Source organism: Lucilia cuprina, chromosome 5 (assembly GCF_022045245.1).
Source record: "Lucilia cuprina isolate Lc7/37 chromosome 5, ASM2204524v1, whole genome shotgun sequence".
NCBI classification, from domain to species: Eukaryota; Metazoa; Arthropoda; class Insecta; order Diptera; family Calliphoridae; genus Lucilia; species Lucilia cuprina.
Window position 1 is genome coordinate 63,351,212 of NC_060953.1, and position 15,926 is coordinate 63,367,137.

Sequence of the window (15,926 nt, forward strand, 5' to 3'; positions counted from 1 at the left end):
ACTGAACTAGAACTGAACTAGAACTGAACTAGAACTGAACTAGAACTGAACTAGAACTGAACTAGAACTGAACTAGAACTGAACTAGAACTAAACTAAAACTGAAATACAACTAGACTGGAACTAAACTAGTACTGAACTAGAGCTAATTTTTTTAATAATTTTTAATAAAAAAATTTAAAATTTTTTTCAAATTTGCAGAATAGGCCTGATTTTTATTTGTTTTTTAACTTCGTTTGCTTCATTTCAATTTTTTAAAGTGAAAATTGTAAAATAAATAAATAAAACATGAAAAAAATAATTTAATCATTAATATTCTTTGGAACAGCTACAACTGTAACAACAATATGTGAGCAACTAATGGGCTCAGGCAGAAAATAATTTATTGTTTTCTATGTTAATGAAGTGGTCAGATAGTAATATACATATATATATACATATATAAAAAAACAAATTACTATTGAAAACAATTGAAAAACATTTGATATACACATTTATTACTTTAAATGTGTGGGCAGAGTAATGTATATGAAATGATTTGAATTTGTTTTTTAATAAATCAAAATAATACAATTGAACTGCAATTAAGGCACTAATAATAGGCAATAAAATAAATACTTTAATTTCGTGTAGTGATTAAGGGTCGCCTTAAGTAGAAAAGGATTTAAACTATATATTCAAACTATATTCAAAGAAATCTGGAAATATGCACTGTAGTAATTGAATAAATGTATTAATGTACTTCAAGTGTTTTTGATCTTCTTTTAAATTAAAATCGAATCAAAATCAAATTTGAATCGAACTAACCATGAAAACTTTGGAATTATTCCCAATTAAAAAAACCATAGTTTGTTCGGAGCGGAATAAAATTTGACATATGTCCCGGACCGAAACTCACTTAGTGTATATCGCGTATTAATTTAGGTTCATACCATTGTGAAAATTCGAAATATGTTAAGTCTACTTATCAGACATACCCTTCTCTATGAAAAGTTTAGCTCAGCAGAACACAATTGGATATTTGAATTCGATTTGTAAGACTCACCATTTATCTGCAAAAAAATTAAAATTTTTATTATAAACAAATTTTATTAAAAAATTTAATTCTATATTAAAATAGAGTTTTAAATATGTATTAATGGATTTAAGAGAAAATATATCAAATACCGAGAGCACTTCTAGCAGTAGCTGTTAAGCGTTCTGTAATCTCTACAACTATCTGAAATAGTTTCTATATCTCAACGAACATTTACGTTAGTCTGTTGGAAATTCGAATATACTAAAGTCATCGAAAAAATAATTAAAATTTCAATATAGTTGCAGTCAACAAACTAAAAAGACTTAATTTTCAATTAACAATTTATACGCATAACAAAGATTTATATACATATGGAGATAAAAAAGTTAAGCAAACAATAATAATTTCCTTGATTAGTTTAGCTATTAGTAATATTACATACTCCTTAGACTATTCAAATAAGTCCTCAAACATATAAAACTTTTAATCTTACAATTACACAAATAACGAAACACAACTAAATTCCCTTAACCAAAACTCTATTACGCAAAACTTTATTTCTTTGTACCAACAACTAAATGTGTATAAAGCAGACAACTAGCCGAAGCAACCATGAACCAACATTGGCTTAATTAGTTATAAATCACAACTAAAGTCAAATGATTAGTTAGATTTACCACTTTGTCTTGGTAACATGTTTATTTGCAAGTACATACATACATAAATACATATTTTCATTTGTTTAATGTTCAAATATGTGTATCTGTAAAATCAGTTACTTAACAGGAATGTATGTATCTGTATCTGTAACTGATGTCTGTATGTTTTTATATTCCTTTGACTAAAATAATTGATATTTATACGTAATGAATTGTTATAAACAATAATCCAGAGAGAAATTTTATATATAAAATTGTAATAATCATCTTTAGAGCAGCGTTTATATATTATTGGTTGCAGCTTCACAGGCATTACTATAATCAGCATAAGAATCAAATGAATATAATATCCCTTAAGGAATTCTTAACGTTTACGTTTCAACATAAAAGGATGGTATTTAAATATAAGTAATGATCAACATCAGAAGATGTAGTTTTTCAAAGGAATCATTTGGATGCATAGATTGATATAACTAGTAATTTCACAAGTTTGGTTTTCTAGCCTACTATATGCAAGAATTCAGTCAATAGTTAATAGTCTTAACTATAGAACTTCTGTCTTGACTATTAAACTGTCAAAAGCCTTAACTATCAGACTATCGATAGACTTGACTATAGAACTGTCTATAGTCTTGACTATAGAACTATCTATAGTCTTGACTATAGAACTGTCTATAGTCTTGACTATAGAACTGTCAATAGTCTTGAATATAGAACTGTCTATAGTCTTGACTATAGAACCGTCTATAGTCTTGACTATAGAACCGTATATAGTCTTGACTATAGAACCGTCTATAGTCTTGACTATAGAACCGTCTATAGTCTTGACTATAGAACCGTCTATAGTCTTGACTATAGAACCGTCTATAGTCTTGACAATAGAACTGTCTATAGTCATGAATATAGAACTGTCTATAGTCTTGACTATAGAACTGTGTATAGTCTTGACTATATAACTGTACGTAGTCTTGGCTATAGAACTGTATATAGTCTTGACTATAGAACCGTCTATAGTCTTGACTATAGAACTGTCTATAGTCTTGACTATTGAACTGTCTATAGTCTTGACTATAGAACTGTGTATAGTCTTGACTATATAACTGTACGTAGTCTTGGCTATAGAACTGTATATAGTCTTGACTATAGAACCGTCTATAGTCTTGACTATAGAACTGTCTATAGTCTTGACTATAGAACTGTCTATAGTCTTGACTATAGAACTGTCTATAGTCTCGACTATAGAACTGTCCATAGTCTTGACTATAGAACTGTCTATAGTCTCGACTATAGAACTGTCCATAGTCTTGACTATAGAACTGTCTATAGTCTTCACTATAGTGCTGTATGTAGTTTGCACTACAGAAATGTATATAGCATTGACTAAAGTCTTGATTATAGAACTTGGCTATAAAACTGTCTACAGTCTTGACTATAGAGCTGTCTATAGTCTTGACTATAGAGCTGTCTATAGTATAGACTATAGAGCTGTCTATAGTCTTGACTATAGAGCTGTCTGTAGTCTTGACTATAGAGCTGTCTATAGTCTTGACTATAGAGCTGTCTATAGTCTTGACTATAGATCTGTCTATAGTCTTGACTAAAGAGCTGTCTATAGTCTTGACTATAGAGCTGTCTATAGTCTTGACTATAGAGCTGTCTATAGTATTGATTATAGAGCTGCCTATAGTCTTGACTATAGAGCTGTCTATAGTCTTGACTATAGAGCTGTCTATAGTCTTGACTATAGAGCTGTCTATAGTCTTGACTATAGAGCTGTCTATAGTCTTGACTATAGATCTGTCTATAGTCTTGACTAAAGAGCTGTCTATGGTCTTGACTATAGAGCTGTCTATAGTCTTGACTATAGAGCTGTCTATAGTCTTGACTATAGAGCTGTGGAATAGATAATTAACTGTGAAGAAGAGTTTTAGATTTATCTCACAATTTAAACTGTTCCAAATGATTCAAATAATTCAAAATACCACCCATAAACAATTAAGAGACTTAACAATCATACATAGTTTTGCAAAAGTAAAAAAGAAGCGTATGTTTAGAGATTTAGTTCCGATGCTTAAGGTTAAATATTCCATAACATTAAACTGACTACAAAAAAACTATAAAAACGAAGAGAATATAATAAATGTATGAATGAAATGGGGGAAATAAAAACAACAACGAATATTTATTAAAATCAACTGCAGATTTAAGTAAAATGTGAGTGAGTATTAATATAAAACTACAGGAACAAAATCCAACAATTTTGCAAAGAGTTAATGGATCCCTTTAATTCGAAGGTCTATAGTTTATATATTTTTAAAACTGAACACGAATGTAACATCAGTGTACCCAAATAATCTTGTTATTGCAAATTAATTTTATTGAAAATAATATTTTAAAATACGTATCAAAAATGACCTTGAATTTTAAACAAATTATTACAATGGGACGAATGACTACGAATGAACTACAGGGATTCAACAGTAAAATAAAAAGTAAGTACAAGTATCCGTGTGTGCGAATGTAAAAATATGTATATATGTATGTATGTGTGAGTATTAAATACTATAGATATTAAAATGACTTATTTCCGGATTATGTTTTAATATGACACTATAATGGGTTGCCTGACACTGCTGCTGTTGCTGTCTCTGCAGCTTGACTCAAAAGCTGCTGGTTCCAGCAAACACATCGACCGTGTATAAATATATGAAATGTCAGTATGTTTTGCAAAATCCGGGGTTAAAAAAGAAATAGAATACTGAAGAACCCAGCATCCATCCATCCAACCTACCAACCATTCGCTTCTGTGTTTCTGTGTGTATGTATGTTTAGAGTGTTTTTGATATACAAAAAATAAAAGTAAATGAGAAAAAAATTTCATTTTCATTTTATATGTAACACTTTCATTAAATAGAACACTAAAGGAAAACAACAAATAAGAAAGGTTGTTTTTTATTTTATCCATCTGTAAAAAGTTTAATACAGTGCTATCACCACTGCAGAGAAGGCTACATTAAAAACGCAGAGAAAACAATTATAATAACGAGACCCACATCGAAACTCATAAGAACCCCAGCACTTAACATAAATTATAGTCACTCTAGCTCCTCTATTCTTTAACTATTTCCTTTATTTTGTTTAAATCGCATTAACGATATTAAAAACAGAAAAAAACTACAATTATTAATAACAAAAAAATAAAAAAAACACATTGTAAAGAAAATTATTTTAAGTGCAAAAGACATGAGAAAAACGAGAAACTGAGAAAAAGGAAAAATAATATTGGATTGAAACTGCAATGCTGACATATATGAAATAAAATCTCATTAATAAAATTAAAATCGTTTTTAAAAATCCAGATTGTAGGTACAAATTTTAATTAGAGACATGTTGAGCAGTTGGAATATAAAACACACACTTCGATGAAGATTCCTTTAGTGATTAGATGAAAGTTGCACGACAACAAAAGTGGGTCGATTAGAATAATAGAAAATGTTGTAGTGAGTTATGGTGTAAATAGTATATAGTACACAGAATGGTCAATATTAAAGACTGTATACTAGTATGCTGTTATTCGTATATAGTCCAGAATAAAGACTTATAAGTATAGACTAGTCTATAATGTAGACTACAGTCCAGATAATAAACAGGTTATAAACTGATTTATTATCTAGTTTTTTTTTTTTTTAATTTATCCAAACTATTAACTGATCCATAGACTGATCTACAGTCCAGAATATAATTACCTTTTTAGTTTCGCCATAGTCCACACAATTGACAGATCTCTATTCCATACCATAAACTGATACATATTTAAGACTATAGAGTGATCTATGTTCTAGATTATAGACTGATCTACACTGTAGCCTTTAGACAGGTCTATAGTCCAGACTTTAGCTTGATCTTTATTCCAGACTATAGACTAATCTCAAGTGCATGCTTTACACTGATCTCCAGTCCAAACCTGAACTGATCTATAGATTTGACTGTAGAATGATAAATTGAATATAAATAAGAGACTAAAGAATATAAATAAGAGTCCAGACTATAATTTTATCTATAGTCCAGATTGTAATTTTATCTATAGTCCAGACTATAGACTGATCTATAGTTCAGACTACAGATTGATCTGAGTCCAGACCATAGACTGATCTATAGTCCAGACTATAGACTGATGTATAGTCCAGACTATAGACTAATGTATAGTCCAGGCTATAGTCCAAACTATTATAGACTGATCTATCCATAAACTGATTTATAGTTCAGACTTTAAACTGATCTAGTCCAGACTTGAACTGATCTATAGGTCAGACTTGAACTGATCTATGGACTAGACTCTAGAATGATAAATAGATCATATCAATAGATCAAGCAGTATAAATTGAAGTATAGTCCAGACTAAAGACTATAAATAAAAGTCGAACTATAATTTTACTAGACTCTAGAATGATAAATATATCATATCAATAGATCAAGCAGTATAAATTGAAGTATAGTCCAGACTAAAGACTATAAATAAAAGTCGAACTATAATTTTATTTATAGTCTAGACTATAGACTGATAGTCCAGACTATTGAATTATATAATGTCCAGACTGTAGACTAATCTATAACTGATCTGTATTTATAAACTGATTAATAGTCTAGACTCTAGAAGAATTATTTGTTCAGTGGCTAGATTGAACTAAAGTCCAGGGTATAGATTGATCTGAAGTCCTGACTATAGACTGATCTATAGTCCAGATAAACACCATACAGATCTATAGATGATCGAAAGTTCATAGTATAAACTGTCTATCCACAAAATGATTTGTAGTTCAGACTGTAAACTGATCTATAGTCTCGGGTATTAACAGATATATAGTCAAGACTTCATATAAAGCTAAAGTACACATCATAGTCTACCTGTATTATACACCCTATATTTAAACGCCACAAAAATTTTATTGTTCATTATTTTTCTGCAAATTTCTTTCGAATACCATATGTCAAAAGTCAATCATTGACTTGTTTAAAACCAAAAGTGTAGTTAATCAATTTGCCAAATGAAGTATCGACATTTTTTCAATATAAATTTTTGTATTTCGAACATTCATTATTTTCGCATAAACAAACAATTTTATTGATGTTATTTTACTAGTTGTCAATATATAATAAATTTTTTTCCACTATTATTGTAATGGCATTTATTGTTTTTTCTGCACTTAAAATCTTTCGGTTAATTAATGTTTAACAATATAAACAAACATATTAAAACAATAGCAAAATGATAACAATATAAAATATTTTATATATTAACTTCAACAATGTACAAAAAGATGACCAAATAAGTAGAATATAGGAGGAGTGGGTTTGTCTATAACAACCATATCTCGTTGTATAACTATGCATATATGTTTTTACATATGCATATGTACATTAATGTATGTATATCAGCATATAATATATCAGACAAAGTTTGCTGATGCATGTTTTATTTAAATTAAACTTAAATTACTGATAATATATGTATTATTGTATTTTCTCTAGGATAATTTTTTGCTTAAACATTTTACACATACATAGCTGTTAAAAGTAAAACATATGTATGTATTATTATATACAAATAATGTTTGATTGTAATTTATAAATAAGTATAAATGTATTATCAATATACCATTGTTGTGGAGAAAAATACCAAAATCCCGCCGCAATTGTAATTGTTTTAAAGTTGGCATTAACATGATTATCATGTTAAAAAATTTTAAATTTTAATTTCTTTGGGGAATAATAAAAATGTACAATTTCAGTTGTTGTCAACGTTGTAGCTGTTGTTGTTCTTATTGTTTTAAATTTGTGTTTTTGTTTATTTAATTTAAATTGTAATTTAAAACACTTGTTAACAATCTTTTAAAACAGGACTGAACGTCCTGAAACAAATGTTGCCTTGACAATAGATTGGTCAATAGAGCGTTCAGTCTAGAGTATGGCATATATGTAGATCGATAGTATGGACCATTGATCATCAATATATGTACATTCATAAATAGATAAGTCTATAGTCTGGACTATAAATAAGTCTATAGTCTGCACTACAGGTGACTCTATAGTCTGCTCTTCAGATGACTCTATAGTCTGAACTATATATTAGTCTATAGTCAGGACTATAGATGAGTCTATTGTCTGGACTATAAATAAGTCTATAGTCTGGACTATAAATTAGTCTATAGTATGGACTATAAATGAGTCTATAGTCTGGAATAAAGATGAGGTTATAGTCTGGACTATAGATGAGTCTATAGTCTGGAATATAGATGGGTCTATAGTCTGGAATATAGATGGGTCCATAGTCTGGACTATAGATGAGTCTATAGTCTGGACTATAGATGAGTCTATAGTCTGGACTATAGATAAGCCTGGACTATAGAAGAGTCTATAGTCTGGACTATAGATGAGTCTACAGTCTGGACTATAGATGAGTCTATAGTCTGGACTATAGATGAGTCTACAGTCTGGACTATAGATAAGCCTGGACTATAGAAGAGTCTATAGTCTGGACTATAGATGAGTCTACAGTCTGGACTATAGATGAGTCTATAGTCTGTACTATAGATGAGTCTATAGTCTGGACTATAGATGAGTCTATAGTCTGGACTATAGATGAGACTATAGATTAGTCTATAGTGTGGACTATAGATGAGTCTATAGTCTGGACTATACATGAGTCTATAGTCTGGACTATACATGAGTCTATAGTCTGGGCTATAGATGAGTCTATAGTCTGGGCTATAGATGAGTCTATAGTCTGGACTATAAATGAGTCTATAGTCTGGAATAAAGATGAGTTTATAGTCTGGACTATAGATGAGTCTATTAGGTTATAGATGAGTCTATCTGGATTATAGATCAGCCTATAGCCTTTACTCTAGATCAGTGGATTCACCTGTATAGACCGGTGTTGACTATAAATCTATAGCATATAGACTGGACTATATATGAGCCTGTAGTCAGGGGATTACAGATGAGAGTATATACTGGACTATTCATTAGTCTAGAGCCTTAACTATAGATGAGTTTAAAGTCTACCCTATAGCTAAACTATATATTAGTCTTAAGTCTAAACTAAGGCTGTATAATAGATAACTGATTAGTCTATAATATGAAGTATGGATCAGTAGATTGATAGTCCGATATAGAAACCAGTCCATAGTTTTGACTATAGATCAGTTAAAAATCTGGATTTTAGATCCACCTTAAGCCTAAAGTAAGTTTTTGACGTTTACTATAATCTTTAAACAAAAAACTTATAATTGAGCATATTTAAGTTAACTAGACTTAAATTATATGCTTAAGATACCATCTGTCTCCATTGGCAATATGTTTCAACAATAAACGACAATCTCATTATAACCTACATATAATAGCCAATATATAGCTGTGTCATAAAACTGTCTAAGACGATTTGCATATTTTGTGTATATTTTTTTCTAAATAGATTATAACACTTAGTTATTAACGAAATTATAACACAAAGAGAAATTCTAAAAGAAAACTATATGTTTGCTTTTAATAACAAACGTTGAGCTGGAAAATAGACAGACACAAATGACAACATAAAAGAAATAAAAAATACATTACAAAATCCTTAATTATGCAAATTTTAAGACCCAAATGCAAGTTAAACCTAATAGAAAAAAATACAACTCAATATACTACTACTTGTGGTATTTATTAAAGTGACCCAGTTTTAATGAACATCAAAAAATATCATCATCATCATCATCATCATCAGAAGCAGCAACAATATTATGCGACACATCAAATATTCGAATGTGAAAATATGAAACACAGACATTAGAAATGGTTTTCAATAAACCGACAATTAAATAGTTGAGCGAATCGATGGACAAACTAAAAAAGGGTGGTCGGAGCTGGCTATCTCTTTCTTTTGGGGCAAAAGCAAACTTATAAATATTTATAGTTAAACACTGTCATGTATGCATATATTACTTGTATAATTGTTCGTTCGCCCGATTAAAAGTAGAAAAATATGTGTTTGACACATTATAGTGAAGAGCACTTGCACAATATACACACAGTGATGGTTTTAACAGGCATAGTAGGAGAGGAACATAAGGCATATCGCCACTAAAAAATATATAAAAAACTATATTTTTTAATTTTAATTTCGTAAACCTCTTACTTTTATAAAAAATTTTCTGAAAATTTTTCTATTAAAAAACTTTTGTAAAATTTAAATTTTTTAGGTTAGTTTTTTTAACATATTTGTATCTATTATTATTTTATTTTTTTCAACATTCGGATAATTTATCCGTTTTGGAAAATTTTAGGAAACATTTTCTTTTTGAAAAAAAATTATAATATTTCTCTTTCTTTTTGGAAAATTTTTCTTTTTATAGAATATTTTTGGAAAATTTGTTTTTGTATATTTGGTCAATTCACAATCGATATCGTATCGTTGTATGTCATAATTTTTTTTCAAATAAAATTTTTTGTTATAAAAACTACTCAATAATAAAATAATTACGACATACTACGATACAACCGTACGACACCGATTGTGAATTCGACAATTGTCTTTATATAAAAAATGTTCGCAAAATTTTTAAGGAAAACATTATATTTTTTTTAGAAAATTTTCGGAAAATTTATATTTTTTTTAGAAAATGTTCGGACAATTTATATTTTTTTCTAGAAATTTTTCGGAAAATTTATATTTTTTTTAGAAAATTTATATTTTTTTTAGAAAATGTTCGGAAAATTTATATATTTTTTAGAAAATGTTCGGAAAATTTATATTTTTTTAGAAAATGTTCGGAAAATTTATATTTTTATAGAAAATTTTCGGAAAATTTGTATTTTTATAGAAAATTTTCGGAAAATTTATATTTATATCAAATATATTCATAAGATTTATATTTTTAAAGAATATTTTCGGAAAATTTATATTTTTATAAAAAATTTTAGAAAAATGTGTCTTTTTATAGAACATTTTTTTAAAATTTATCCTTTTATAAAAAATCTGCGGAAAATTTGTCTTTTCATAAAAAATTTTCGGAAAATTTTGCTTTTTATAGAAATTTTTGGAAATTTTGTATTTTTATAAAAAATTTCGGAAAATTTGTTTTTTTATAGAAATTTTTCGGAAAATTTTTCTTATTATAGAAATTTTTCGGTAATTTTTTATTTTTATAGAAAATTTTTTTCAAAATTTATCTTTTTATAATAAATCTGCGGAAAATTTGTCTTTTCATAGAAAATTTTCGAAAAATTAGATTTTTTTTATAGAAAATTTTCGGAAAATTTGTCTTTTTATAGAAAATTTTACGGAAAATTTTCAGAAAATTTGTAATTTTATAGAAAATCTTCAAAAGTTTTGTATTATAGAATTTTTTCGGTAATTTTGTAGAAATTTTTCGGTAATTTTGTATTTTTATAGAAAATTTTTTCAAAATTTATCTTATACCCTACACCACTATAGTGGGGAGGGTATTATACGTTTGTGCTGATGTTTGTAACATACAAAAATATTGGTCCAATACCCACCTTAAAGTATACCGATCGATTCAGAATCATTTTTTGAGTCGATTAAGACATGTCCGTCCGTCCGGCTGGCTGTCCATGTAAACCTTGTGCGCAAGCTACAGGCCGCAATTTTCAAGATAATTTGAAGAAATTTGGACCAAGCATGTTTTTTGGCACAAGGACGAAGCCTATTGAAAATGGTTGAAATCGGTCCATTATTTCACCTAGCCCCCATACAACCGTACCTTCCGATTTGAACTTTTTATGCTATAATTACGTCAAATATTCTGCTATCTCTCTAAATTAGCACAAATAAGTTTTATATAAGTATAAATGATACTGCAGATTTTCGTAAGGATCGGCCTATATTTGAACCTAGCCCCCATACAAACCCCCCTTCAAAAAATGACTTAAACGTCTAAAATTGACTAGTAACCATTTGTATCGCGATGAAACTCAACAAAACTAACTGTTATTTAGAAATATATCCTTTTCCCAAATTTACCGAGGATCGGCCCATATTTGACCTATATAAAGCCTCATTTAGAAATTTTAGTTTTTTTATCAATAAATGGCTTAAATATTTTGGAATTATGGTAATATTCAACATAAAAGTTTCTTTACAAAAAATAAAAATTTTATAAAAAGTAAAAATTTTAAAAATATACTCATGGTGTAGGGTATTATATGGTCGGCCATGCCCGACTATACTTTCCTACTTGTTTTATAATAAATCTGCGGAAAATTTGTCTTTTCATAGAAAATTTTCGGAAAATTAGTTTTTTTATAGAAATTTTTCGGAAAATTTGTCTTTTTATAGAAAATTTTACGGAAAATTTTCAGAAAATTTTTAATTTTATAGAAAATCTTCGAAAGTTTTGTAATTTTATAGAAAATATTCGGAATTTTTTTTTTTTATAGCAAATTTTACGGAAATTTTTTCTTTTTATAGAAAACTTTTTAAAAATGAATGTGTTTTTTACGGAAAACTTTATAAAAATTTATATTTTCTATAGAAAATTTTGGGAATTTTTAAAATTTATTTAATTTTTTTATTAAAAATCAAATTTTTAGAGAAGTTTAAAAAAAATCGTTTTCAAAAATACAAATTTTTATAGTTCATGAAAATGAGTTCTAAACTTTTTATATTACAAAGATATACATCATCATCATCATCATATTTTTCCTTCCTTAAGTGAAGCACAAATCAAAAAGAAAACCAAGTACCACTTAACTTTCGTATGTATGAGTGTATGTATATTTCCACTTAATGTCTATAAGTTTGTCTCTGTCTACCACTATAACTATTTAAGTATAAGTATGACTGTCAGTCTGTCCAACGGTTTTGAATGGGCCAACAATGAATGATCGAATAGAGAAGGAAAAAAAAACAACAATTTGAAAGTGCTATAATTTCTTTGAAAAGTGTGAATGACAGACATATTGGAAAAACGACAAATAGACAGACAAAAAACTAAGTGTTTGTTTGGTGGCTGATGTTTCTACTGCTGATGGTAGTGGTGATGATGCTGATGATGATAACTCTTCTGATGGTTTTGTTATTGTTTTGGTTATGCTAACCTTTATTAAATGCTCTTATTTTACTTTTACCCCCGAAACATATTTACCTCCTAAAACATTTTCATACTTGCTTACATACATATAATAGATACTGTTAATGTCATTTACACATGTAGTTGTGTCATTTGCAAAACATATCGAATACGCAAAAATAATAATAAAACTAAAAGCTACAGCAACGAAAATATCGACATCAACATTTACAACTAACAACAGCTTCTGGAAGCTATTTATCGGTTGGCATATGGATAAAATGTTTAAATAAACACTCCTGCTTACATACATACGTTTATATAAGATATTTTTTACACGAATTTCGATACATGTCAAATATAAAGGGGATTCAGAAACTGTGTGTACGCATTTTTTACACTGTGCCCAAAATAAATTATAAAATTTCAATATTTTAAGAAGTTTTAGATTCATATAACTTTAATGTAAAATACATTTTTCAAATTATTTACGAATTTTTAATGATATTTTCATTGTTTACACATTTTGCCAAAATTTCAATTAATCGATTTTTTCACAGAAATTTCTACTAAAACGGAAATACTGATATTTACTTAATGTCAACAATGTAAATTAGAATTTGTTTAATTTTTTTGTAAATTTTAATATTTTTAGATGTTAAACTAAATTTACGTAATTTACAGTTTTTTTACATTGTTTACATAATGTCAAAAATTTTGTTCACCTTATTTTTAATGAAAATCTAATCTTTTGTAAAAAAATTTAAATTTTTTTCAAGTATTTAAATTTTGTACTTAATTTACATTGTTTACCTAATTCTTTACATTGTGTAAACTACTAAAATATATGATTTCATTGAAAAAATGTTCAAAACTTTCTAATATTATAATGCTCAAACAGTTTTGATATTGTTTACATATTTCAACAATATTTACATTGGTTACACAATATTTTACATTTTTTAAATTTTTTACATTTTAAATTATATTTTATTACTTCTATTAAGAAAATTTTACATATTTTGTTAAATTACAATGTTTGAAAAAGTTCTGTTATTGTTTACAAAATGTCAACTATGTAAACTATTAAATTTTTGAAGACATTCATTATTTTTTGTGAAAACAAAAACAGCAAAATACAACTTTAAACTATTTACATCGTTTAAATAAATTTTATTATTTACATTGTCTACAACATGTCAACAATTAATTTATATGATTTAATTAACAAAATTGAACTTATTTTAGAAAAATGAAAATTATATGAAGAAGTTCTTTTATAGTTTACATAGTGTCAACAATGTAAATTTTCTGAAAAAAAAGTATTTTTTAAAAACTCGTTTATATTTTACAGCATCTACATTGTTTACATGATGTAATATTTTAGTATTTTACATAAACACCCTTACTAAAACCCGTTATATACTTGTGTTCTTTAATATGTTTGGTGGCATATTAATAGATGAGTTTGTGTAAATACATACTTACACACATCATATCAAGACCATGTATTCGCAGCAATTTAAGTGATTCTGTTAAACTGTAATATACACCTCCCTAAGAGTCACTCAAAATTGATGGCATGTTTTGCTTTAGTAACTGTGTATGTGTCTGCCCAACCGTCTGTGTATGTATGTATGTGTATGTATCCTAATGTTTAGGGTGCTGTATACCATTAATTGACATTTAATGTGTCAATATGCTTTTTTATTGACATTTTCAGTAAAAATTTTTATTAATATTTATACAAGTAAATTACTTAACACCATCTTGTGTGTGTAAAACGTGTAAGGATGTATCATTGTATGTATGTGTGTTTACATCTTGTATGTATAAATATTGCTATGGCAACACTTAATCAATATTTATATGTCTACAATTGAGTTTTCTTTAATAAAAAGGGTGTTTTCGATAAAAGTTTTTCCAACTATTAAATGATAACAATTTAAAGCAAGTTGTAATTTTATTTATTATATTATATAATATTATTTTTTTATAATTTTACTTAACACCCAGTTTTTATTGAGTCTAATGAATTTAAGCAATCAATTACAAAACTTTATGGTCTTCATTTCATTGTAGAATTTTTAATTAAATTCTCTTTTCTAAATAAAAAAAATCATTAGTTATCATTATTTATGTAAGAATTTTGTTAATTGCTTTTATATTTTATTTCTTAATTTAATTTTATATAATTGCAATTCTTAGGAAAATATAATCAACAGTATTTTGTATATCTTAAACAAGGTTTATTTTAATAGAATTTATCATTGTAACTTATGTTTTAATGTTAATATTTTTGATATTTAATAAAATGCTAAAATATATTTATTTTTCTTTTTATTATTGCAACAAATTTTGTGATTATTTTGTTGCTGTTCGTGTTTGTTGCCTTAAACATGTCTCTATTGTTTATATTCTTAACTAAAGTTTCATTTAGTTTCTTATCAGTATTTAACAAATTGCCACATGTCTACAAACACACATCCATACATACATACTTAACCATGCACGCACAATATTCGCATCATTTAAACACTTCCTTGTTTTGATATACGAGGGTTGTTCTTAGAAACGCCATTTGAATTTTTTAATTTATAATAATGAAATTTTAAAACTAGACTGTAGCCTACAGACTAGACTATATACAAGACTATAGGTTAGAGTATAGACTAGACTATTGACTTGACTATGAACTAGACAATAGACTAGACTATAAAGTAGTCTGTAAAGAAGACTGTAGGCTATAGACTAAACTTTGGACTAGACTAAACTTAAGACTAGGAAGTATTTAATTGACTATAGCCTAGACTGTATACTAGACTATAGACTAGACTGTAGACTAGACTATAGACTAATCTGTAGACTAGACTATTGATTAGACTATTGACTAGACTATAGACAAGACTATAGATTAGACTACAGACTAGACTATTGACCATTCTATAGGCTAGACTATAGACTAGACTACAGGCTAGACTATAGACAAAAATATAGACTAGACTATAGCCTAGACTATAGACTAGACTATAGCCTAGACTATAGACTAGACTATAGCCTAGACTATAGACTAGACTAAGACTAGACTAAGACTAGACTAAGACTAGACTAAGACTAGACTAAGACTAGACTAAGACTAGACTAAGACTAGACTAAGACTAGACTAAGACTA

General features: G+C 27.6%; 1 protein-coding gene across 1 annotated transcript in view; it reads right to left on the bottom strand.

Annotated features, from left to right (window-relative positions):
• Window positions 1–999, bottom strand: part of LOC111677792 (bifunctional heparan sulfate N-deacetylase/N-sulfotransferase) — a 69,369-nt gene extending 68,370 nt beyond the window's left edge. The window contains exon 1 of the mRNA XM_046953299.1: window positions 977–999. The gene's annotated coding sequence lies outside the window, so the exon portion shown is untranslated. The remainder of the gene's footprint in view (window positions 1–976) is intronic.
• Between the last annotated feature and the right edge of the window lie 14,927 nt (window positions 1,000–15,926).